General features: G+C 35.9%; 1 protein-coding gene across 3 annotated transcripts in view; it reads left to right on the forward strand.

Annotated features, from left to right (window-relative positions):
• Window positions 1–25,957, forward strand: part of TCF12 (transcription factor 12) — a 377,690-nt gene that overhangs the window by 164,524 nt on the left and 187,209 nt on the right. The window lies entirely within an intron of this gene.

Raw genomic sequence — 25,957 nt, forward strand, 5'->3', positions numbered from 1 at the left:
AAATGAATATGAGAGTACAAAGATTCAGGAATTGCTCTAGCCTTCTAATAAGACTCTTACTCAAAGCCATAGATTGGGTACTTCCTTTGGATAAGGGAAACAAAAATAAGTAAAAATTCAACTAGAATAAACATACAGCTTTCAGATTATATGGAAACTAACCTGAGTCCATAAGGTCATCTGGATGAGTTTAATGTTAACCTCTCTAGCTGCTCCTAGACCATTTCTGCCTGAAGTAGCTAAAGTGTTCTTTAATTCTGCTTAGTATTCTCTCCCTCCTTAGCAGGTATTCAGTATCTTTTCATTCATGTGGATGAGCTTGGCAAACAGCCACTCTGTAGTTTGGTGGATAGCAAGTTGGAGATGAGATAATAGAGCCTCATCTATGTGCTACATAATACACAGAGGTCCTTCTGAGCCCAGGAAGGGTTATATTGGCAGAGTTTGGGGAGAGCCTGATGCGAGTTCATATACATTTGACAGTAGAGGCCTTGGGAATATGTAGGGGTAGAGAGAACCTGTAGTTTTCTTCTCCCAGGATAGCACAGTGGTATGAGAGCTACCTTTGTAAGTAAGGATGATAATGTTGTCTTTCTGCTTTTAAGGAGCTTGTGCTTACTCTGGTTCCCCAGTTTTAAGATGCTGAAATTTGTAGGGACACTCAGTTTCTGCATCATTAAAAGTGAACAAAGTATATCTTAGAGTTCAGGAAATAATGGTTAGAAATACAAGTCATATTTAGCTAAATAGTTAAATAAATTATAAAACTTTAACTCTTAAGGCAGCAATGAAGAAGCTATAATTGTTAGGCAGCAAATAGTTGACTATCAAATTAATTTCACTGGTTACAGAAGATGGAGAGATTACTTTCGGTGATCAGGGAAGAGTGAAGAGGAAGTGTTTGAGTAAACTGTTGTAGTACAGACAGTATTTGTGTGAATAAGATTAAAAGGAAGACAACTTTCTGGAAATGTGGAATGATGGGACCACAAGTACAGAGACCTCAAAATCACAAAATTCACTAAAGAGTAAATGATCTTGCTATATAGGTAAATCGTGTGATAAGGCAGGTAACCCTTCTGTTCAAGAAATGTAGCCTATCCTTTGGTGAGTAGAGAGTCACTTAAAAATAAATTTTTATGCAGGGAATGACACAAAGGATTTTGTAAAGATCAATATATTGTGGTATGAGGGATGGATCCAAAGTGAAAGAGTGACAAGAAATAGGACGATCTGGTAAGACTTTACTACATAGGCCTACTTGCAATGAAATAAGACTTAGGATGATAGGGTCAAGATCACAAAATAATGGAAAGAGGAGCGATGTCTCAAAGGAAAAAAATACTGGCACATTTGGCAACTGGGGAAGATATAAAATCATATATATTCACTCCCCCCACAGAATGACGACTCCTGAATTAAACCCCATGTGTTTTATTCAGGCTTTGACAAGGTAGCTGCAGTTGTGTGATGCAACTACCAAATTGTTTGATTTTGATAGTTTCCCTTATAAATGGGAAAATCTAGTTGTGTGAATAAAAAAATAAATTTTTACTCATTGTCCTACATTGATAGCATTGATGGGTAATAAAGTTTAGTGTTACTTTCTCTTCTTTAGAGTAGATATTTTCTCTAGATTGTTTATTGTTTGCTATTTTTATTTTCAAAGGGGAAAATGGTGTAGGTTTTATAGCTACTACGAGTTCAAATGCAATAATTAGAAAGGACACACAAATTTTGAAATAGTATTTTATGCCTCTTGATCTCAGGTACAAAACACGAGATGAAGCAGTTAAATAGCAAAGCGAGACAGGAGGGACAGAGAATTAAAGTAAGTGTTTTCTATATATTGCATCTATGTTCCCATTAATCTCTGTTTTGTTATGTAACTGCTCCTTCTGAATGTTCTGAACGTGAAGAAAAACTATGGGTGAGAAAAGGGTGTATTTTAAAGTTAGGTTTAAATAGACCCATGAGGGAAAATTTTGTTTGTTACTCTTCTTTGTATTCAAAACAGCACCTGCCTATAACTTGTAATCTTAGTTCTTGGATAAGGAAAAAATTGGGTTAGGATGATGTAAGCTCCTTTAAATCTCTTGCTACCAGATATTTAAAATGAAAGAAATCACACAGCTATCAGGTTGTCTACTTTTCCATTTTAAGCTAGGCAGACCTTCTACTTTTTTCAGTTTAGCTATTCTTCCAGGGACAGTATCCGTTCAGATACTGTCACATAGCTTTTGGAACCAGACTTTATGTCAGTTTGTCACCTCACTGTAAGTTTCACCTAACTTTGCATGCCTGTCATTATAGCATCTTTATCAGGACTTATCTTTACAGTTCTCTTTTTTAAATCTTCTTATTGTTTAGTCTTTAAATTAACAAGTGAAAGTCAAAACATATTACTGTTTGAATATCTCTCATGTCCCTTTTTGTAATTGTTGAGGTCTTATTTCTGGCAACTTTTTAATTATTTTCTATAGATTTACATATTTCTTATCCATAAGAACAGAATGGAGGGTAGATTTGGGCTGAATACCTTTCTAGGTTCACTTAGCCTGTTTTTGTTAATAGCAATAATCATAACTAGCATTTGTTATAATATCATTTAAAACCTTTCACCTGTTCCCTATTTTATGCTTCACACCAGCTTATCAAGAAGCCATTTTTAAAATCCTGTCCATTTTAGAAGTGAGGAAATTGAGGTTCAGAGAAGATGGATAACTTAACAGATATTAAACATCCAAGACTAGTAGCCAGGCAGTATGACTCTAAGTTACTCTCCCCTTCTACCATATCACTTGCCAACATGTAAAAGAGACCCCAAAACTGTTGTTATTCCTCCTTTTCTAGGACTTTAAAGGCAGACACTCCAGAAGTTGTAAGATGATGGCACTGTCATTATTTCTTATAAAAATATTATTTACATTTTATACTTAAAAAAATATAAGCCATAGAATCAATTAGATAAGTTTACATCCTGGTTTCACCACTATATTTGACCTTGGAAAAGGTAAGATACTTAATTTCTGAGCCTCAGATTTCTCATCTGCAAAGAGATTTATCTCGTAACAAGTGTGTGAGAATTAATACAGGAAGCTTTATAAAGCACAATATCTGGAATTTATTAAGTAGGTTATAAGTGTTCTTCCTCTTACATCTAGTCTCATGAAAAATTACAGATCCATTTTGATACAGAAGTACGTAGGAATTTTACAAGTCTCAGATGCTCCTTAGAGAAGCCACTGTTTTGAATTCCTGGAGTATGTCCTGAACAAGATGAGGGACCTGTTGCAGTTTTTAAATGACCAACAAGAGGTTCTGTAGGTCAAGAAAAGTAAATTGTTCGCAAAATTGAAACTATTGGAAAAGTTTATTCCATTATAGATCTTGGGATTTAGAGATTATTGGGGAAAAAATTGGGCAACCCAGATTTTTATAAATATAGATTCTTACTAATCTACATTCTTATGACAGGCTGTTCCTTAAATTTGTTTGAAAGGATATCTACCCCACAGGGTAGTTATGAGATCTAAATGAGCTTATGTATGTCAAAGGCTTAGCATGAGCAATTAATTTTAGTTCCTTTTGTGATGTACTTTTGTCAGATATTCTAACATTTGTATTTTGAAAATAACAAGCTTGGAGTGTTTTTCCTTCAGTGTATTGAACTGATACTTAATCCTTTGTCCTATCAAATGAAATAATTATTTTAATGTGGTTTTATATCAGAATGTGCTTCTTTCTGCATGGAGCAGCCTGCTTCTTGGTGTTTAATATAAGAAGTTATTTTGTGATTAACAAGAAAGTATCAACTGTCCTGTAAGCAAATATGGTCTCCATATTGGTGATACCATTACATCTCATTGGGTTTATAGTTTTCTGAGTTCTTGCTCTTTAAATATTATTCTTGACTTCCCACTAACCTTACCTTACTCTCTTAGGTCACTTTATACTCACTTTCTTCCCAGTTTAGAATTCTGTAGTCTTCTCTTGGGCTTGTACTCTTTGTAGGCTGTTCACATGGAATCCTTTTTTCTCTCAGTTCTTTCATTCATGCAACATTTATTGAGATTCCATAATTTTCTGGTCTTTGGAATAGTTAAGCAAAATAAAATGATCGGTCCATACTATCTAGGCAAATAAGTGCTCATTCTCATGGGGAAAACAGATTATTATACTCTATAGTGATAAAAGTTATGATAATGATGGCCCAGGGAGAGTAGAAGCACAGAAATTGAAGCAATACTTGGTTATCAAACCTCTAGGGCACATCAATTGAAAATGGTAATCTGTTTATAATATAAAGAACAAAGGACTTAAGCCCGGAGACTTTCCCATTAGACAAGTGAACTTGATCAGATGTTACTTACTCTGGACATTAGTTCATAACATGTAAAACAAAAATTTTCTCCAAGATCATGGTTTTTCACACTGTGCTTAATAGGATATTAATAAATAATTTGTAAATACAGAGCTCCATAGTCTAATATATTTATATATTATTGAGTTAGACAAAATTAGACTTACTTGTTAGATTTCTCAGTTTTTAATATTCCACATGCTAATATGCAAGTTATAATTCCTTAAGAAAGGAATAGAATATACTTCTCAGTTTTTTCCCCACCTGGAATCCTTCTGCATTACTTATGAATTGAGTTTGACTGCTAGTAATAGTCTCAAGAAATAGTTCATTAGATGACATACATTTAATCATTAATTTAGATCTGTGATTCATTGTGAGTTCATTTTTGTATAAGGTGTGAAGTAAGGGTTGAAATTGATGGTTTGTTGTTTTTTTTTTTAAATAATGCTATCCAGCTTTGTTACCACCATTTGTTGAAAAGATGATCTTCCCCATTGAATTCTCTTGTTATCTCTGTTAAAAATCAATTGACCATGTATGTGAGAGTCAATTTCTGAACTCTGTTTTGTTCTACTGATTTTTCAAAGCCTTTACAGCAATACCATAGCACCTTGATTACTGTACCTTTAAAATAAATCTTCAGGGGTGCCTAGTTGACTCGGTTGGGTGGCCGACTCTTGGTTTTGGCTCAGGTCATGATCTCAGGGTGGTAAGATCAAGTCCAGTGTCAGACTCCGTGCTCGGTGGTGGGGGAGGAGGGATTTCCTGCTTAGGATTCTCTTTCCTTCTGTCTCTGCCCCCCACCAAGTGAATGAATAAATCTTTAAAAAAAAAAAAAATCTTCATATCAGGTAATGTAAGTCCTCCAACCTTGTTATTATGTTTCAAAATTGTTTTTGCAAATTCTAGGCACTTTGCATATAAATTGAAAAATTTTAAACCAGCATATCAGTTTTTAAAGATTTTATTTATTTGAGAAAGAGAGCATCAGTGGTAGGGGGACGGAGGGAGAGGGAGAGGGACAAGCAGAGAGCACTGAGCACAGAGCCTGATGAAGGGCTCATCCCAGGACCTCGAGATCATGACCTGAGCTGAATTTAGACACTTAACTGACTGAGCCACCCAGGTGCCCCCAGTTTCTACAATTCTGAGATTTTGGTTGGGATTGTGTTGAATTTATAGATCATTTTAAGGGGAATTGATAACAGTGTGGAGTCTTCTGATCCACGAATGTGGTGTATCTCTCTATTTAGTTCTTCTTTAATTTCTTTCAGTAATGTTTTGTAGTTTTCAGTGAACACATCTTGCATATCTTTTACTTAGTTTATCTCTTTCCTAATTTTTGATGCTAGTATAAATTTTTTATTTCAATTTCTGAGTCTTCATGTCTTATATAAGACTACAATACATTTTTGTATGTGGAGCTTGTATCCTGCACCTTGCTAAACTCACTAGTTGTGGTAACTTTTTTGTACATGCTAGAGGGTTTTCTATTTGGATAGTACATCATCCATGAATAATGCGAGTAACTCTTTGTTTTCCAATCTGGATTTTTTTTCTTCTTATTGAATTGGTTATGATATCTTGTACAGTGTTGAATAGTAGTAATAAGAATGGTTAGCTTTGCCTTGTCCTTGATGTTGGGAAAACTGTGTTTCACCATTAAGCATGATGTTAATTATAAGTTTCATTGATGTGATTTATTAGATTGAGGACATTCCCTTCTATTCCTAATTGTTGAGAGTATCAAAAATGGATTTCTGGATTTTATGAAATGTTTTTTCCACATTTATTGAATTGGTCATATAATTTTTTAGTGTGTTACTCTAGGCATTATATTTGATTACTGTTTTAAATTTTAAACTAACTGCATTCCTGAGATAAATAGCACTGGGTTATTATATATTATCCTTTTTATATATTATTGAATTCAATTTGTTAAAATGTTAAGAATTTTTATATTTGAGTAATACTGATCTGTAGGATTTTTTTTTCTTGTACTGTGTCAGAATTTGGTATCATGCTAATATGGGCTTCAAAGAATGAGTCGAGAGGTATTACTCTTTAACTTCTTGAGGAATATGTGTAGAATTGGTATTATTTCCTCCTTAAATGTTCAGTAGAATTTATCAGTTAAGATATGTGTGCCTGAAGTTTCTTCTAGGGATGATTTTTAATTATAATTTCAGTTTTGTGAATAAAGGACTATTCAAGTTACTTATTTTTTCTTGAGTGAACTTTATTAGTTTGTGTATTTTAAGAAATATGTCCATTTGTCCATTTCATCTAAGTTGAATTTATTGGCATAAAGTTGTTCATAATATTTGTTATCTTTTAAATATTTGTATGAATTATCTTTTGATTATATCAACGAAGTACCACAAATTTTGTTTCTTAAAATAATACACATTTATTGTCTGTCAGTGTCTGTTCATGAGGATTTGGGTGTAGCTTTGCTTGGTCCTCTGCTTCAGGGTCTCTTACAAGGTCGTAAGCAAGATACTGGTCAGAATCAGAGTACCATCTGAAAGACCTTTTGGAGAACAGTCTGCTTCCAAGTTCATATGTGTTTGTCAGGATTCAGTTTTTTCATTTCTTGAACTGAAGGCCACAGTTCCCAGTGACTATTGGCTGGAAACTGCCTTCTTCTGTATCTTGCTACCCAGGCCTTTCCATCGTGGCAGCTTACTTCATCAAAGCCAGCAAGGGAGGAGGTCTTCTAGCAAGATAGAAGACACAGTATTATGGAGCCTAATCACAGAAATGACATCATATCACTTTTGCCATATTCTTTTGGTTAGAAGCAAATTACTAGGCCCGCTCACACTCCAGGGGAATGGTTTATATAGGGGAATGGATACCAGAGATCATTGAGGGCCATTTTAGAGTCTGCCTAGCACAATATTTGTAGAATCTATAGTTACAGTCCCTAACTCATTCCTGATATTATTAGTGAATTGTTTCCTTTTTTTTTTTTTTTTTCGGTATGGCTAGAGGCTTATCATTTTACTGATATTCTCAAAGAACTAGTTTTTTGTTTCATTGGTTTTCTCTGTTGTTTTTCTGTTTTCAGTATGCTTGACTTCTGTAACTCTTATTTTGAATTTAATTTGTTCTTTGTTTCCTAGGTTTTTTTTTTTTAAAGGTTTTATTTATTTGAGAGAGAGCAAGAGAAAGAGAGAGCATGAGCAGGGGGGAGGGAGAAAGGGAGAGGAAGAAGCGGATTCCCTGCTGATCAGGGACCCCGATGCAGGACTCCATCCCAGGATCCTGGGTAATGACCTTAGCCAAAGGCAGACGCTTAACCATCTGAGACATCCAGGCACCCTGTTTTCTAGTTTCTTAGGGTGTAATTGAGGTCATTGATTAGAACTTTTCTAACAGGTGTTTAGTGCTATAAATTTTCCTCTGACCATGGTATTACCTGCATCCTACAGTTTTTGCTATGTTGAGTTTTCATTTCATTCAGTTCAAAATACTTTATAATTTTCCTATTGATTTCTTCCTTGAATACTTACTTAGAAGTATATTGTTTGATTTTGAAATATTTGAGGATTCTCTGGTGATATTTTTATTATTGATATTTAATTTAATTCCATTATGGTCAAGAAATATGCTTTAGTCCTTTGTATAGGTCCATATTTCTAGCTGGTATTATTTTTCTTGTGATTAAAGAACTTCTTTTAACACTCTCATTGTGCAGGTCTGGTGTTGATGAGGTTTTTCATCTTCTGTGTGTCTGAAATATTCTTTATTTTTTTGCTGGGATAGAGTTCTAGGTGGAGATATCTCCCTCTTCCCTAGTCCCCGTCAGCAATCCTAAGATTCACTTTGTTTCCCCTCTCTCAGGGATCAGTATCCTGCACTGTCCACATCCGATGTCTCAAAACTGCTGTTTAGTTTTTTGATTGTTTCAAGTGTGAGGGTTAATCTGGTCTCTGTTACTTTGTCCTGTCTGGAAGTGCTAATGGAAATGGAGTTTTTAGCTAGGCTGATCTGATAAGGGCCATGGATATGCTTTGAAAGTAGAAACCCTAGGAGCAGCACATACCAGTGAATGGAGAAACGAAGCCTGCACAATCAGCTTTTTCTGCACAAGACTGAAAGTACTGGCTTATTCCAGAAATCCTTGGAATTTTGATACCCTGTTCACTACTGTGTAATTGCTTTCCTTACTACCAACTCCCCAAGTAATTGTCTACTGATATTTTATAATCAGAAGACAAAAATCTGTTCTTTAATATAGTAGTATTAAATAACTGCCACCAACTAGCTGTGTGATGTTAGGCATGCCCCTTGACTTCCCTGAATCTTTTTTCCTTTCTGTTGAAATGAGGCCTCTGTTTTAAATAAATAGTCTTCAACCAGGGTTTCCAGATTCTGACAGTAGTGGTAATCAGGGTTCATAATTTATTTTAAAATATAGTAAATAGCCTATTCCAGCCATTTACGTAATATGTTCCAGGGACCTCTCTGTGTCTCTGAGACCCTTTTAGAGTGTTTGCTAGGTTAAAACTATTTTCATACTACTAAAACATTTTTTGCCATTTCAGTCTTGTTCTTTCCTGAGTGTACTCTGAAGTTTGCAAATGCTACATGATATATGATAATGTTTTTGCTCTGAGTTCTTGTGTTTTTAATTTTTCAGGTTTACTTTCTAATGTGGTAAATATCACTGGATATGTTCCACATAAAAGCTCCTTGGGGTTCTCAATATTTTTTAAGACAATATATTTTTTTAAAGATTTTATTTATTAGACAGAGAGAGACACAGTGAGAGAGGGAACACAAGCAGGGGGAGTGGGAGAGGGAGAAGCAGTCTTCCCGTGGAGTAGGGAACCTGAAGCAGGGCTCGATCCCAGGATCCTGGGATCATGACCTGAGCGGAAGGCAGACATAAGACAAAATATGTTTTAAGACAAAATATTTTTATATAACAGGTCCCGAGACCAAAGGGATTCTGAGACCTTGAAAATGGCTTGCCTAATGGAAATTATTCTCAATTTAAGTGTGTACTCTGTTGTCAGATTTCTCGGTGCTGGAAATGAAAAAAATCAGTGACTAACATTAAGTCATCTGTTGTCATAGTTCCCAACTTTAAATCAGTTCTCTACCATTCTGACTTTGAGAAAGTTAAATTCTCTAAGACAAAATTTCCTCAGTTTTGAGATGGGGAAAATGCAGTATCTATAGATAGTGGCGCATAGAAGGCACTCAATAAAATGTAACTGTGATGATTATGATGCCACCAGAGGTGTGTGCTTGTTGACATTTTTGTTTTCTAGTTATCAGCATGTTTCATTATGCTTTAGGGCATTTTTAGTAAATCTTAATGCTATTTCTTCTGCCTGCCTGAGAGTGCTTGTTCTGCTTTGATGTTCTCATTTGAAGTTGAACTGATATATTACCATCTTCCAAACTATTCTTACTCAACTCAAGAAGTTTAACTTGGAAGTTAGCACACTGGCTTGGGCATCATTTAAAATTTCATTGGTTATGCCATCTTGTCCATTAGAATAATAGGGAGTCTAAGAATACTGATCAAACCTTTGGAAACTGTAATGGGACACACCTCAGACTCAGAACTCATGCAGAAGTTACTCAGTTTATTGAAATCTTTTTAGGTATTGTTTCTTTTTTCTAAACTATGAGCTCCTTGAAGTCAAAGACCGTTTTATTCATTCTTGTATCCAAGCACCTAGCATAGTGCCTGATCAATTATTTGGCAGTAATACTGATGTATACATATGCATTGTCACACTTCCATATGCATGGTTTAATCTCTTTAATTTTATGAGTAACTAGATTAAAATGATATGAAAGGTAAAAGGGGTAGGTTATAGGGAAGAGGAGAATGAGAAGGAAGTCAAGAGCTGGAAAGACAAAAAAAGATCCCTCTCACAGAAGTGTCCATAAACACACTTGAATGCATCTAAGTTAGAGATTGATAGTACACATTGAAGACATAAGAACTCAAAGCAGGGGCGCCTGGGTGGCTCAGTTGGTTAAGCGACTGCCTTCGGCTCAGGTCATGATCCTGGAGTCCCGGGATCTAGTCCCGCATCGGGCTCCCTGCTCCACGGGAAGCCTGCTTCTCCCTCTGACCCTTCCCCTCTTTCATGTGCTCTCTCTCTCTCTCTCTCTCTCATTCTCGCTCTCTCAAATAAAATCTTAAAAAAAAAAAACTCAAAACAGAGGGGCACCTGGGTGGCTCAGATGGTTAAACATCTGCCTCCAGCTGAGGTCATGATCCCAGGGTCCTGGGATGAGCCCTGCATCCAGCTCCTGGCTCAGCAGGGAGCCTGCTTCTGCCTCTCCCCCTGCTCATGCTCTTTCTCTCTGTATCTCTCTGTCTCAAACGAATAAATAAAATCTTAAAAAAAAAGAACTCAAAGCAGAGAGCAGGAAAAAAAGAGAAAGTCAATTATTGCTCTAAATGAAATTGTGACATTTGATCAAGTAGATGATAATTCAGTTTGTGCCACTGTTAGTCTTAATATTTAAGTGGCACATCTTCCAGTCTTTCTTAGGAGGTATATTTAAAAAGACTGGTAATAGGGAGGGAAAAATGAAGGGGGGGGGGAATCGGAAGGGGAGAGGAACCATAAGAGACTATGAACCATGAGAAACAAATTGAGGGTTCTAGAGGGGAGGGGGTTGGGGGATGGGTTTGCCTGGTGATGGGTATTAAAGAGGTCACGTATTGAGTGGAGCACTGAGTGTTATACACAAACAATGAATCATGGAACACTACATCAAAAACTAATGATGTAATGTATGGTGACTAACATAACATAATAAAATAAAATTTAATAAATAAATAAATAATAAAAAGACTGGTAATACTGTGAACTACTGTTGATTATCAAAGGGATCCTGGTCTCCTGTTTCTCTAAGTATCTGAATCTTTTGTATTGTGTACAAATGTAATTAAGCTTATATTTTTGTAAGTATCTGAAAATACAGTAAAACAGTATCAATTTGGATGCATGTCTGAAATACAGTATTTTAAGAAGTAACTATCTCACTATTTTTACTTTTAATTATGTGTATTGGCCAGAAGTATTCTAATAAAGTAATGCCACTTAAACTTGCCTTGCCAATTTTATTTAATTGGATAAATAGAATATACACACACATCAGAGTAGAGTTTTCCTCTGATAATGGATCAGATAGCTATTTCTGTGGTTGTTTACTAAATAAAGTTGCTGGTTTGTGTTTTAATATATTGTATGAAGAATACTATGTTTGTACAATAGAATAGCCATGGAATGAGATGCTTCACCTGAGAAGCATTCAAAAATCCATACTAACAGAACAATAGATTGTATTTATCATGCTTATTACTCTAGGGTGCATGGTTTTTTAGTTGAGTAGAAGAAGGGTATAACTATTTTTATTGCATGAATTTTATTCTTGAATTCACTTAATTTGGTTACGTAAATACATGTGTGATATGAGTGAACTAAGATATCTGGACCCACAAGAGTCGGGCTTTTAGTGATTTTAAAAAGTTGGTTTGTCCATATGGAAATCTAGAATGTGTTCCTCAAACTGGTAAATGAGTACTCCCCCAGGGGTCATTCCTCAGCAGTATGTTAGAGTTGCTCAGAGGCCTTTCTGGTTAGGCAACTGATGGAGAAGGAGATAGCTTCACATACTGATAAGCTGCCAAACATGCAAAAATAAGTGATGGATCTTTTGCTAAAAAAGGGCCATGAAAATGGGAAGGGTAATGTATTTAGAGTTTAATTCCTTTGATGTTCTTAACAATAAAGGCTAACCTAAAAAAGCTTTTTTAAATACATCTTTGAAATATTAACATATTGATGGGAATCTGATTCTAAAGCTGCAGATGTGGTTATTTATAAATACAATTTTTAAAAGTACTTTCTTAAACTAAAAAAATTAGAAGCTTTCTCAAAAATATTTTAAATGCTTTGTCAAATTTAAAAATTCTGAGTTGAAAATGAGAAATGTACAAAATCCAAGAAAAACTTGATGAACTCTGACCTACTCATTTTTTTTTTTTTAAGATTTTTTATTTATTTATTTGACAGAGACACAGCGAGAGACGGAACACAAGCAGGGGGAGTGGGAGAGGGAGAAGCAGACTTCCTGCCGAGCAGGGAGCCCGATGCGGGGCTCGATCCCAGGACCCCGGGATCATGACCTGAGCCGAAGGCAGACACTTAATGACTGAGCCACCCAGGCGCCCCTGACCTACTCATTTAATATAGAAGTTTGAGCTAGGAGGACCATGTTTAGTTTTCAGAAGCCCATTTGTCCTTAAAAAGTCATCTCTAAAAGTTATGGGTTTTGTATCAGATATATTCACTCAGAGTAGTTGCACCTACCTCTCTTATTTGATGGTGATGCTTTTTCTATTTTTCAAAGGAAGTCCTGATAAAAGAAGAAAAGGAAGTCCTAACTTTTCAGCTGCTGAGAACTCTCCAAGAGAAAGTTCAGGAATCAGGGGCACTGTCTTCCTTTGGTATTAGGTAGAAGTAGAGTATTCTTTCTTTGTTCGTTCTTTCTTGGAATATCTGTATGGCACCTGTGGTCCTTTAGCTAGGTGACTACCAGGGGTTCCAGAGATCTAGGAACTGAAGAAGGGATAATGGGTCTTTCTCTTGTCTGGGTAACTTCAGTGCTGCAAAAACAAGTCACCAGTTTCCAAAGGAAGATTAGGTGCTTCCTCTGACTCTGTTTCTCTGGGTAGGCCTCAGGTTGAAGTTGGATTTAAGGCTCAGACCCTAAAGATTCTTATCCTTGTAGGAACAGTTTTTTGTTTTTGTTTTTTTTAATTTTCAGTGTCATTCAGATGCTCCCTTTTGTTAAATGGAATAGAGTTACATAGCCTTTCTCTAGACTTTTCCCTCGCATTTCATTGCAATGAATATTAATTATTAATTATAATTGCCATGTCATTATCATTCTGCAGGAACTATCTCAGCATCACAGGAGGTTGCTGCAGTTTATTCCCATCTTGGACAAGGGGAATATTCTTCAGGAGGAATGAATGAATGTATTTGATATCTACTTACCATAGGAAATTTTTCCATTTCCCATTTTGTTTGCTTTTCTTTTCCATCAGAATCCAGGGGTTTAAAAAGTTCTCAAAAGCTCTTATGACTACCTCCACTATTTCAAATACCACTTGCCGAATTGGGGGTTTAAAAAAAATTTTTTTGATTGTTTTGTTGTTGTTGCATTTTCCTGGCTTAATTCCTTTTCACCTGTGAATTACTGTTTCAACAAATATACTCTTCATTTTATGTCTCTAGCCTGTCATTGAGCCATTTAATTCACAATAATTCTAGGGAGCAACAGTTAATACGAGAGAGGCAGCATTGCATGGTGGGCTCTAGAATCAGATTGCTTGGGTTCAGACTCATCCTGCTACTTACTGTTGGATATCATTTGAATTATGTAAATTCTCTGCACTCATTTTCTTATGTATGTAATGGGAGTAACAGTTCATGGGGTTGTGAGGATTCATGATGTTGTAAGGATTAAGGGAGGAGAGCCCTTAACTCATATTCTTGCAAATAGTATCAAATGTATGCTGATGTTATTATTGTTGGCACAGAAAACCTTAAATTATATAATTGAGAGAAGACTTCATGTGCATTCCTAGAAGGAATCCCTGATCTTTCATCTATGGTTTATTTACTTTTACCTTCAGGGAACTAAATCAAGGCCACGGATTTACCACCCATATGAGCCAGTTATCAAAGGAACATTCTTTTATTGTTACACTTTTAATTTGGGCTTATCCTTAAAGATGAGTGGCTTTATTCATAGGAGCTGGAAGAGGCAGTATAAATGGCTGGAACATGGTCATTACAAGAGATTCTTACAAGAGAATCCAAAAGTATTGTTCTGTCAATATTACCAGGATACACATTACTGTTTTCATCATGAACTGTGAACTGTTATGCCTGTGGGGTCAGGATCTAACAATAAGCATCAGTCAACACTCTTGCCAAGTGGCTATAGCAGCCTGTATAACACTGAGCATCAAGACCAGATACTGGCAACAAACTAAAAATATTACTGTATTTCTGTCAAATTTTGCTTGATCAACACCTGGAGTAATGGATGCAATTTTATTTATAGAACATTAATGAAACTAAGGAGCCTAGAGAAGATTAACTCATTTAACAAATGTGGTCTTGAATATTTATTATGGCAAATGACTACCTTTTAACCCAGGTCAGACTATTTTAGATAAGAAAAAACTACATAAGGGTTAAATGAACTGATAAGGAAATGTACTTGTGATTGCTTTGCTTTTTACCATCTGGAAAGTGCATCACAAGTTACATAAAACTTGTAAGTGGGCTTTGGAAGCTTTCTTTCATAAGTTGGGGCTGTCTGTATAGCTCAGGAACTTTCTGATTCAGTATGAAATATGAGACTTTTTTCTTAAATGATAGTATATTTCTGTCCGACAGAACAGTTTGGCAGTGTCTAGTAACTTTGAAGGTGTGCATACTCTACAACCTAGAATTCTACTCCTAGAGAGAATTTCACATAAATTCTCATGTTTATGCAAGGAGACATATTACTGAAGTGTTTATAGCAGCCTTTTTGTAATAGGGGAAAATGGGAAGTGAGTTAAAAGTCATTGAAAGGGGAATGGATAAATTGTGTTATGTTTATAAATAGAATATTATATAGTAGTGACATGTATGCCAGTGCTATATTTTTTCAACATGTGTCAATCTTACATATTGAATGTTAAGCGAGTAAAGAAAAAAAGATACTATTTAGATAACATTTTAAAACATGCAGAATGGTGCTATATATTAGGGAGTATACATATGTAATAGAAGTATTAAGTAATGCATGAAGCAATAAAAAGACAAATTTAGGATATTGTTTACTTCAGAGGGGAATTTGAGAGAATTCCATAGGGTTTTAAGCTATATTGGCAATGTTTTATTTGTTGAATAGTGGATACATAGCTATTTATTACATACATTTTTATATGTGTAAACTAGTTTAGAAACATTTAAAAATTGGAAAAAATGTCAAAATGTTACTGACTTTGTGAATCTTTTTTTTTCCTACTTAGTTGATGCTATTTCTGTATAATTACCAATTTTCTATCTTGAAAGTATGGTACTTAAATCATATCAGAGGAAAAACTGAAAAACCGTATATTTTTTTGAAAGCAATAAATGGTTTTCATAGAAATTTTAGAAAATATAGACAAGTAAAATTTAAAACCCTTAATACTTACAATTTCTAGTCTTTTCCTTATAAATTTTATAGAGGTTAAATATTATTATTCTGTATACTAATTGATTTTTGCTTTTATTTTTCTCACCTAACATAAAATATTCAACAAAATTTAACATATGGAACTGGTGTTTTAAAATTATTTAAAAATATGTTAAAAAAGAAAAAATAAAAATACGTTATTGTACTGAATGCAAGAACATTGTTTTGCTCATTGGTAGGTATCCTTTCTTCTTGGAATTAGTTATCGCTTCTTAATGCAAGGGTTATTGTGACTATGTTATTTGTTCCTAGGTTTGATTTATTTGAATTGATCTCACAAATAGTAAATATTTGAAATTTTTAAAAAGATTTTATTTATTTGAGAGAGAGAGATATCATGAGCAGGGCGAGGGGTAGAGAGTGAAGCAGGCTCCCCGCTGAGCAGGAAGCCTGATGCCAGCTCAATCCAAGGAACCTAGGACCATGACCTGAGCAGAAGGCAGATGCTTAACTGACTGAGCCACAGAGGTGCCCCAAATATTTAAAAATATTTATTGAACACTTATTTTATGCTTCATCTTAATCTGTAGACAACAGTAGTAGAAGATAAAAGCTTTTAAAATATGTAAAATCTGAGGCTGTTTTTGCAGTGGAGTGCCATTTTAACTCTTTTATCTAATTTTCCCTGGTTGCATATAGTATGTGAAAGGGACAGTGGAAGAATCCGTTTAAGAAGGTGCGCTCTTTAGAACTTAATGAGGTGCTAGTGGTAGTAGAAGAAGAAATAATAGGGACTAATATTATTTTACCATGTATCAGGCTCCATGATATACGATTTATGAGATAATATAGACTAGTTCTTCCCAAACTTTAATTTGCATATGAATACCCTGCAGGGTTTTTTTAAATGTAGATTCTGATTCTCTAGGTCTTAGATGTACTCAGAGGTTCTGCATTTCAGCTATCTCCCAGAATTTGCCAGTACTGCTATTCTGAGGCCCATATTTTTTGTAACAAGGATATAGACTAGTGATTCTCAAACCATCTATGCAGGACTACCTTTTAAAAAAATATTATCTAATATATCATAGGCTAATACTTTTTGAAAATGCAAAAAGGATATGTAGAAAGAAAAGTGGGAGAAATTATATATTTAATGTGAATGTAATCTTTTTTCTTTTTTAATTGAAATATAATTGATATGTTAGTTTCAAGTATACAACATAATGATTAGATGTATGTATATTACAAAACGATCATCCCATTAAGTCTAGTTAACCACACATAGTTATAAATTATTTTTCTTCTTATGAGAACTTTTAAGATCTCCTCTTAGCAACTTTCAGATGTACATTACAGTGTTATTAACCATAGTCACAGTACTGTATACTACATCCCCAGGGCTTATTTATTTTATAACATGAAGATTGTACTTTTTGATCACCTTCACCCAATTTTCCCATATCCTAGTCTCTGTCTCTGGCAACCACCAATCTGTTCTCTGTAATTATGAACTTGAGTTTTGTTTTGTTTTAAGATTACACATCAGTGAGATTATACAGTATTTGTCTTTCTCTGTTTGACTTACTTTACTTAGCATAATGCCCTCAGGGTCTTTCTATGTTGTTGCAAATGGCAAATTTTCCTTCCTTTTTGCAACTAAATAATACTCCATTGTGTGTGTGTGTGTGTGTGTGCACTCTCCTGTTTTCTTTATTTTTCCATTAGTGGACACAGGTTGCTTCCGTGTCTTGGCTATTGTAAATAAAGCTGCAGTGAACGTAGGGGGTACATATCTCTTTTCAAATTAGTGTTTTTGTTCTCTTCAAATAAATACCCAGAAGTGGAGTTGCTGGATCATATGGTATTTCTATTTATATTTTTTGAGGAAACTCCATACTATTTCCATAGTGATGTGCCATTTCACATTGCCACCAGGAGTGCATGAGGTTTACCTTTTCTCCACATCCTTGCTTGCACTTGTTTTTTTTTTTTAATTATATTAATCACCACACATTACATCATTAGTTTTTGATGTAGTGTTCCATGATTCATTGTTTGTGTATAACACCCAGTGCTCCATTCAATACGTGCCCTCTTTACTACCCATCACCAGGCTAACCCATCCCCCCACCCCCCTCCCCTCTAGAACCCTCAGTTTGTTTCTCAGAGTCCATAGTCTCTCATGGTTCGTCTCCCCCTCTGATTTCCCCCCTTCATTTTTCCCTTTCTGCTATCTTCTTCCTTTTTTTTTTTTTAACATATAATGTATTATTTGTTTCAGAGGTACAGGTCTGTGATTCAACAGTCTTACACAATTCACAGCGCTCACCATAGCACATACCCTCCCCAATGTCTATCACCAGCCACCCCATCCCTCCCACCCCTCACCACTCCAGCAACCCTCAGTTTGTTTCCCGAGATTAAGAATTCCTCATATCAGTGAGATCATATGATACATGTCTTTCTCTGATTGACTTATTTCGCTCATCATAATACCCTCCAGTTCCATCCATGTCATTGCAAATGGCAAGATTTCATTCCTTTTGATGGCTGCAAAATATTCCATTGTATGTATGCGTATGTGTGTATATATATATATATATATATATATACACACATACACACACACATCACTTCTTTATCCATTCATCTGTTGATGGACATCTTGGCTCTTTCCATAGTTTGGCTATTGTGGACATTGCTGCTATAAACATTGGGGTGCATGTACCCCTTTGGATTCCTACATTTGTATCTTTGGGGTAAATACCCAATAGTGCAATTGCTGGGTCATATGGCAGCTCTATTTTCAACTTTTTGAGGAACCTCCATACTGTTTTGCAGAGTGGCTGCACCAGCTTGCATTTCCCACCAGCAGCGTAGGAGGGTTCCCCTTTCTCTGCATCCCCGCCAATATCTGTCGTTTCCTGTGTTAATTTTAGCCATTCTGACTGGTGTGAGGTGGTATCTCATTGTGGTTTTGATTTGGATTTTCCTGATGCTGAGCAATGTTGAGCACGTTTTCATGTGTCTGTTGGCCATTTGGATGTCTTCTTTGGAAAAATGTCTGTTCGTGTCTTTTGCCCATTTCTTGGTCTTCTGCCCATTTCTTGATTGGATCATTCGTTCTTTGGGTGTTGAGTTTGGTAAGTTCTTTATAGATTTTTGGATACTAGCCCTTTATCTGATATGTCATTTGCAAGTATCTTCTCCCATTCTGTCGGTTGTCTTTTGGTTTTGTTGACTATTTCTTTTGCTGTGCAAAAGCTTTTCATATTGATGAAGTCCCAATAGTTCATTTTTGCCCTTGCTTCCCTTGCCTTTGGCGATGTTTCTAGGAAGAAGTTGCCATGGCTGAGGTCGAAGAGGTTGCTGCCTGTGTTCTCCTTTAGGATTTTGATGGACTCCTGTCTCACATTGAGGTCTTTCAACCATTTTGAGTCTATTTTTGTGTGCGGTGTAAGGAAATGGTCCAGTTTCATTCTTCTGCATGTCACTGTCCAATTTTCCCAACACCATTTGTTGAAGAGACTGTCTTTTTTCCATTGGACATTCTTTCCTGCTTTGTCAAAGATGAGTTGACCATAGAGTTGAGGGTCCATTTCTGGGCTCTCTATTCTGTTCCAGTGATCTATATGTTTGTTTTTGTGCCAGTACCATACTGTCTTGATGATGACAGCTTTGTAATAGAGCTTGAAGTCTGGAATTGTGATGCCACCAGCTTTGCTTTTCTTTTTCAACATTCCTCTGGCTGTTCGGGATCTTTTCTGGTTCCATACAAATTTTAGGATTATTTGTTCCATTTCTTTGAAAAAAGTGGATGGTATTTTGATAGGGATTGCATTGAATGTGTAGATTGCTCTAGGTAGCATTGACATCTTGCACTTGTTATTTCTGGTCTTTCTGATCATAGCCATTTTGAAGGTATGAGGTGATACCCTATTACAGTTTTGATTTGCATTTCCCTGTTTGGTGTTTTTGAACACCGTTTCATGTAGCTACTGGCCATTTGTATGTCTGCTTTGGAAAAATGCGTAGTCAGATCCTTTGCCCATCTTTTAATCAGACTTAATGGGGATTTTTTGCTATTGATTGGTATGAGCTTTTGTTTTCATGTTTTTTTTTATTTTATTTATTTATTTGAGAGAGAGAGGGAGTGAGTGAGAGAAGGAGCACAGGCAGGAGGAGGGGCAGAGGGAGAGTGAGAAGCAGACTTCCTGCTGAGCAGGGAGCCCGATGGGGCTCGATCCCAGTACTCCCAGGATCATGACCTGAGCCAAAGGCAGATGCTTAACCAACTGAGCCTCCCAGGTGCCCCTTTTCTCGTTTTTTATTGAAAATAGTTGACATACAATGTTACATTAGTTTCATTCAGGTATGCAACGTAGTGATTTGACAAGTTTATATGTTATGCTGTGCTCACAAGGGTACCTCCCATCTGTCACAATAGAACAGTTATATGAGTTCTTTATATATTTTGGGTATTAACCCCTTATCAGATATATGATTTGCAGGTATTTTCTTATATCCCATATGTTGCTTTTTCATTTTGTAGATGGTTTCTATTGCTGTGCAAAAGCTTTTTAGTTTGTTGTAGCTTACTTTTGCTTTCTCTTGCCTTTGCTTTTGGTGTTAAACCCCCAAAAAATCATCACCAAGAGGGCGCCTGGGTGGCTCAGTTGGTTAAGCGACTGCCTTCGGCTCAGGTCATGATCCTGGAGTCCCGGGATCGAGTCCCGCATCAGGCTCCCTGCTCAGCAGGGGGTCTGCTTCTCCCTCTGCCCTCTTCCCTCTCATGCTCTCTGTCTCTCAAATAAATAAATAAAATCTTTAAAAAAAAAAAATCATCACCAAGAATGATGTCAAGAAGGTTACCTGTTTATGTTTTCTCCTAAGAGTTCGGTAGTTTTAGGTCTTAGGTTCTTTAATCTATTTTGATTTAATTTTCTAATCTTTTTTCTTACTTGCTTTTTTTTTCCCCCCTAGAGGGAATGCGAGTGGGTGGGGAGGGGCAGAGAAAAGGGGAAAGAGAGATTCTTAAGCAGGCTCCACGCTGAGCTTGGAGCCCAACATGGGGCTCAGTCCCGGACCCTGATATCATGACCTGAGCCGATAATGGCTTTTGGCTGATTCTGCTGGCTGTGACCATGCAGAAGCTAGAAGATTTCAATAGCTGGTGTGAAATCTTGTGGCTCTTTGAATACCAAGAGTCTGTAGTTTCTTGTTCAATCCAGTTAAATAAGCTGATACTTTATCAGCCTTCTTTCTGCTACTTATTGGGTGTTCTATAGAAAAGCTGATTTAACCTTTATAATATCTAAACCCTTGCAGCATTATAAAGATTTAGCAGATGAAATCTCGCATCCATCATTTATTGAGCAACTGCTATGTATGTGCCAGCCATTGTTCTGAGGATGTAATTGTGAAAAAAACAATCCCTGCCTTCTCAAAATTTGTTCGACATAATGACTTCTAAGTGAGATGATAAAAATAATGTTACCAGCTTTTATCATGTGCTTACTATGTGCTAAGCGCTTCTCCATTTGCTACAGTATATTAACTCATTTACTCCTTACAACAACCTGTGAAATGAAGGTAGTATTTATTATTATTCCAATTTTATAGATAATGAAACTGAGGCAAGAAAGATTACTTTGCCCCAAGTCACACAGCCAGTATATGTGGATGGAAAGATGGAATTCACATCTGCCAGTCTGGCTCCAAAAATTCCACATTTATCCACTACACGGTACTGTGCAATTATAACAAATAATTATGGTATAATTTAAATGGATAATTAAATAGGTAATTTCAGTAAGTGTGAGCAGTGATATAATGGAAATTCTTGCTGTTGTGGGGAGCCTAGAATGAATTCACCCAATTTGGTCTTATTAGGGTCTGGGAAAGAGGGGAAGCTTTTCTGAGAAACTAAATCTTTATTGAAATAGACTTTTCCCACCCCACCATTTTTAACTATTGAAAAGAATTGGAAAGAATATTTTAAAATAGGATTAGACACTGGTTTTCATACAAAGAAATAACAAAATAGGTTAGAAAAACCAGGAATCTGTTCTCAACCTGGGGAGGTACTCTGGTGATTACACTTCATTTATTGGTTGTGTGAAATAAATTTTTTAAATGAGCTATTTAAAAAATTAAGCAATGGTAAAAGTTCTTATATTTTTGAGGAGACAAACCAGAATAGAGTATTATTATGTAAATAAATAATACTAGGTGCTTTTGTTTTGTTGTTTGTAGTAGAAGAAAATATTTGACTTACATGCAGTTTAAATTAGTTTAAAAATGGTAGTAGATTTGATTGATTACTTCAGGTCTATTGTCATATTAGAGCAGGGATTAACATTTCTGAATTCTTTACCATGAAATGAGCATAGGAAAAAGTACTAAATGCATTTTAATAGAACATGTTTCACAATATAAAGATTTTGCAAAGTGTTATGCATTCAGATGAGGCTGTTTAGGATTTGCAAATTAAATTGTAATTTAAACAGATTTTTAAGTATGAAGTTGAACAGTTTTTGTAATCTGTATATCAACTGATTTTGTCAGTTATTGATATTTTGAGTGCTTTCAATTTTTTAAAGATTTATCATTTTTGAGAGAGAGAGAGTGAGCACGGGGGGGGGGGACAGAGGGAGAGGAGAGAGAGAATCTCAAGCAGACTCCCCACTGAGCATGGAGCCCAAGGCAGGGCTCAATCCCATGACCATGAGATCATGACCTGAGCTGAAATCAAGAGTTGGACGCTTAACCAACTGAGCCAGCCAGGTGCCCTATCCATTTTTATCATAAAACAGGGACAGTAATTTTTTAGGGTACATTTGGAAATATTTTTGACTAAAAATATCATGACTAAAAAGCTATAATGATAGATGATTCTGGTAATATTGCATATCCTTCATAATGTAGTGTTTATCATCTCTCATGTACAAAAGTCTCAGTTTTATTAATGGTTATTTTCATAGTAAATCCATTTTACAGAATTCAAGATCCAAATTAGGAGCTGCAGGGGATCAGGTTAACCATAGTAATGCTCAGTCAGTTTAAAATATGTACCATGATCGTTCTGCATTTAATGATCTTACTGGTTTATTCTTTTCATTCCAAAATTGAATATAGCATTCATTTATCAGTACCATTGACTGATCTCCTTGGGCTCCATCTTAACAATTGCTTGCTTTGTTTTTGTTCCTTTCTTTTTACTCTAACTTCTCCCTCAGGCCAATCACCTTCCCCTTATTTTCTCCACTCTTTAATATTCTCACTGGCCCCTGTATGATTCCACTATCTTCCCTGCTGTTCTGTATCTTCCCTACTTCCATATTGTACTGTATTATGTTATGGCATTCTTCTCTTTTGCCATTTCTACTTATGAGCATCCATCCTCCTTGCCTAACTCTATGTGGTACTCAGGGAGTCTCCTCTTTAAACGCCAGGTCAACTAACTTCTTTCATTAAAGCTCTGTTTGACATCTCTTGTCTACTTAAAACTATATGGAGGAATATACACCTACATACATAAAAATACTTTGTTATTCTAATTGCTTCAGATTTTTTGGTTAACTGTGGGATTTCTCCCTAATTATTCTTACCTGGAAACTTCTGGTGTTTTAATGTGGTTCTGATTTGAGGGAGTGATGGTACCTGGCTGTCACCTTCCTAGCCTTGAATTTTTCCTCTCTATATGTGAAAGAGATCTTTATTTCCAGATTGTCTTGGTTTTTGCTACTGGAAGTGTGGTCTGTGGACCAGTAGCATCACATCACCTTTGTGTTAGAAATGCAGAATCTCAGGCCCCACTCTAGACCGTATGCTTCTTAATCTGTATTGTAACATGATCTCTAGTCAGTTGATATGAATATTGAAGTTTGCAAAGCACTGTTCTAGGTACCACCAAGCTAGTTGGGTGATACCTAGAACATTACCATGCTGACAGAGAACTGTGTACTTTTCTAAAACTGATCTTAAACATGTGACCTATAGTGATCTTATTTAAATATTTATAAATTAGTTTGTAACTTTTCATCATGGTTCACAAAAAGTTCTATTCTGATGAATATCACTACTACCATGCAGAAGCAATGACAAGAATAATCTCGAAACAGTAGCCAGTTCATCTTTCAAGTGAGTTTTTGGTGTATTTTAAAGATTTTTATTTTATTTTATTTATTTGAGAGAGAGAGAATGAGAGAGAACACATGAGAGGGGGTAGGGTCAGAGGGCAAAGCAGACTCCCTGCCGAGCAGGGAGCCCGATGCGGGACTCGATCCCGGGACTCCAGGATCATGACCTGAGCCGAAGGCAGTCGCCTAACTAACTGAGCCACCCAGGCGCCCAAGTTTTTGGTGTATTTTAGATCCAAAACTATGATAGTCATTTATAAGCCCATTTTCTTTGTTCTGTCCTCTAGCATCAGTTTGCATCTGTGGATGAAGAACTGTCTCTTTTTTGCCTCTTGGGCTGTGACTCTTCAAGAAAATTGTATGCATTAAGATGAACTTTGAGGGGCACCTGGGTGGCTCAATCGGTTAAGCATCTGCCTTCAGCTCAGGTCATAATCCCGGGGTCCTGGGATTGAGCCCCAAGTCTTGCTCTCTGCTCAGCAGGGAGTCTGCTTCTCCCTCTGCCCCTTCCCCGATCCATTCTCTCTCTCTCAAATAAATAAATAAAATCTTTTAAAAAAAAATCCTTTGAGGTGTAGGGAAAAATCAAATTTCTATTAAATTTTTAGTCTTACATGAGCAAAAATTAAGCCTTACTGAAATTTTATATGTTGGTTAATTGTGTGTATATATATACATACATAAACAATTTATGACTAAATAGATAGGCATTAATGGCCCACATTCAAATCTTCCTTGTACGTGATGAAAAAAGTTTATAGACTACTCTGTAGTGCAGTATGACAATCCCAGACTTTCTGAGTAGACTGGGAAATAATCTTATAGTAAATTCTGTACTATGTCCTGCAGTATGTGGATGTGCGTAGATAAAGGACAGTACTTATTATTTTTGTATGGTTGATAGTAAAATAATTTCTGTGTTCTCTGAGTGCATATTAATGGGGGCTTAGAGATGAATATGCTCTGTGTTAAGCTGTATTACATGTAATCTGTGAAGTTCATATACTGTGTGTATATAATCATTTGGTGATACCCTAAAATTTAGATCTATTTGTATACTTCTGCTTTAGGAGATAGTTTTAAAAAACTTGAATGTTTTTATTTTTATGATCAGGAAAGAAAAAATTCTTTTTTGGTACTTCAAGAATGAAGAGTTCTTTTGTTATTCTTTTGCATTTAAATGAAGTGTGAACAATGTGGCTCACCTACAAACACATTTCTGTTGGCGTTTTTCTGGAGTAATATCATCGTGTAATGATGTTAAACAGTATTTCAGTGAGTGTTTTGTAGGTTTCAGTGCCTTGTTTGGACTTATATACCTAAAAGTGGCAGTGGGAAGAAGTGGCAGAAAAATACCCAGATGTCTGTGAGATAGTGATATGTCACTTAGCACCTCAAGAGTGTTAAGTTTTAAATAACAAAAGTAAACTCCAAGAAGTGACCTTAGCTAGGAGCAATTCTGTTTTGTACACAGCTTCTGCTACATGTGGCTGTGAGCAACGAGACTTTGGTTGTGGTTACCAGAGGACACCCTTGTGGTCATAACCAAGTTGTAAATGTCACCAAGATTCTTCTTGAATGCCTATCACATGTGTATCAGTAATTCTAAAGTAGATAAAAATGAAACAAAGATTCATTTGGGAGTTAGCACTCCCAGAAGATTAGTTTTAAAGCAGAACAGCAGAAGGAGTTGTGACATGCATCCATAAGCAATTGTAATGATTTGACAGTTATTTAGCCCCTCAGTTCCTAGCCCTGTGGTTGAACTGACAGCATGCCTGCAAAGATAGTGAGGCCTGTTTCAGCCCCATTAATGTCTTCTTGAATGTTAGCCTGCGGTCTGGGTAATAATAAATCTTCAGTGATTGATGATTTTATAGTCCCAGGGGATTCTAGGTGATTTCTGGTTTCTGTGAGCCAGGGCAGTTTGCTTCCCTGTTTGAGCCTCTAGGAAGTTTTTTTCATCTTTACTAAAATCATTTTAAGTTAGCAGAAGTGTAGGTATCACCTGAGGTTTAACTAACCAGGATTCAAAGCCTTGTTTAAAAACAATATGATTCTGGACTAAGTATGTGTTAAGAGTCTGAGAACTATAATAGTTTTTAATCCACAGAGCTTTTTGTAACATTTATTTGTAAACTTTAGTATCTTTTTTCTCCTTTGTTTTAAAAAAAATATATGTTTTAAGTTGTAAAGAGAATTTTAATAACAACTA

Source organism: Neomonachus schauinslandi, chromosome 9, assembly GCF_002201575.2.
Source record: "Neomonachus schauinslandi chromosome 9, ASM220157v2, whole genome shotgun sequence".
In the NCBI taxonomy this organism is placed as follows: Eukaryota; Metazoa; Chordata; class Mammalia; order Carnivora; family Phocidae; genus Neomonachus; species Neomonachus schauinslandi.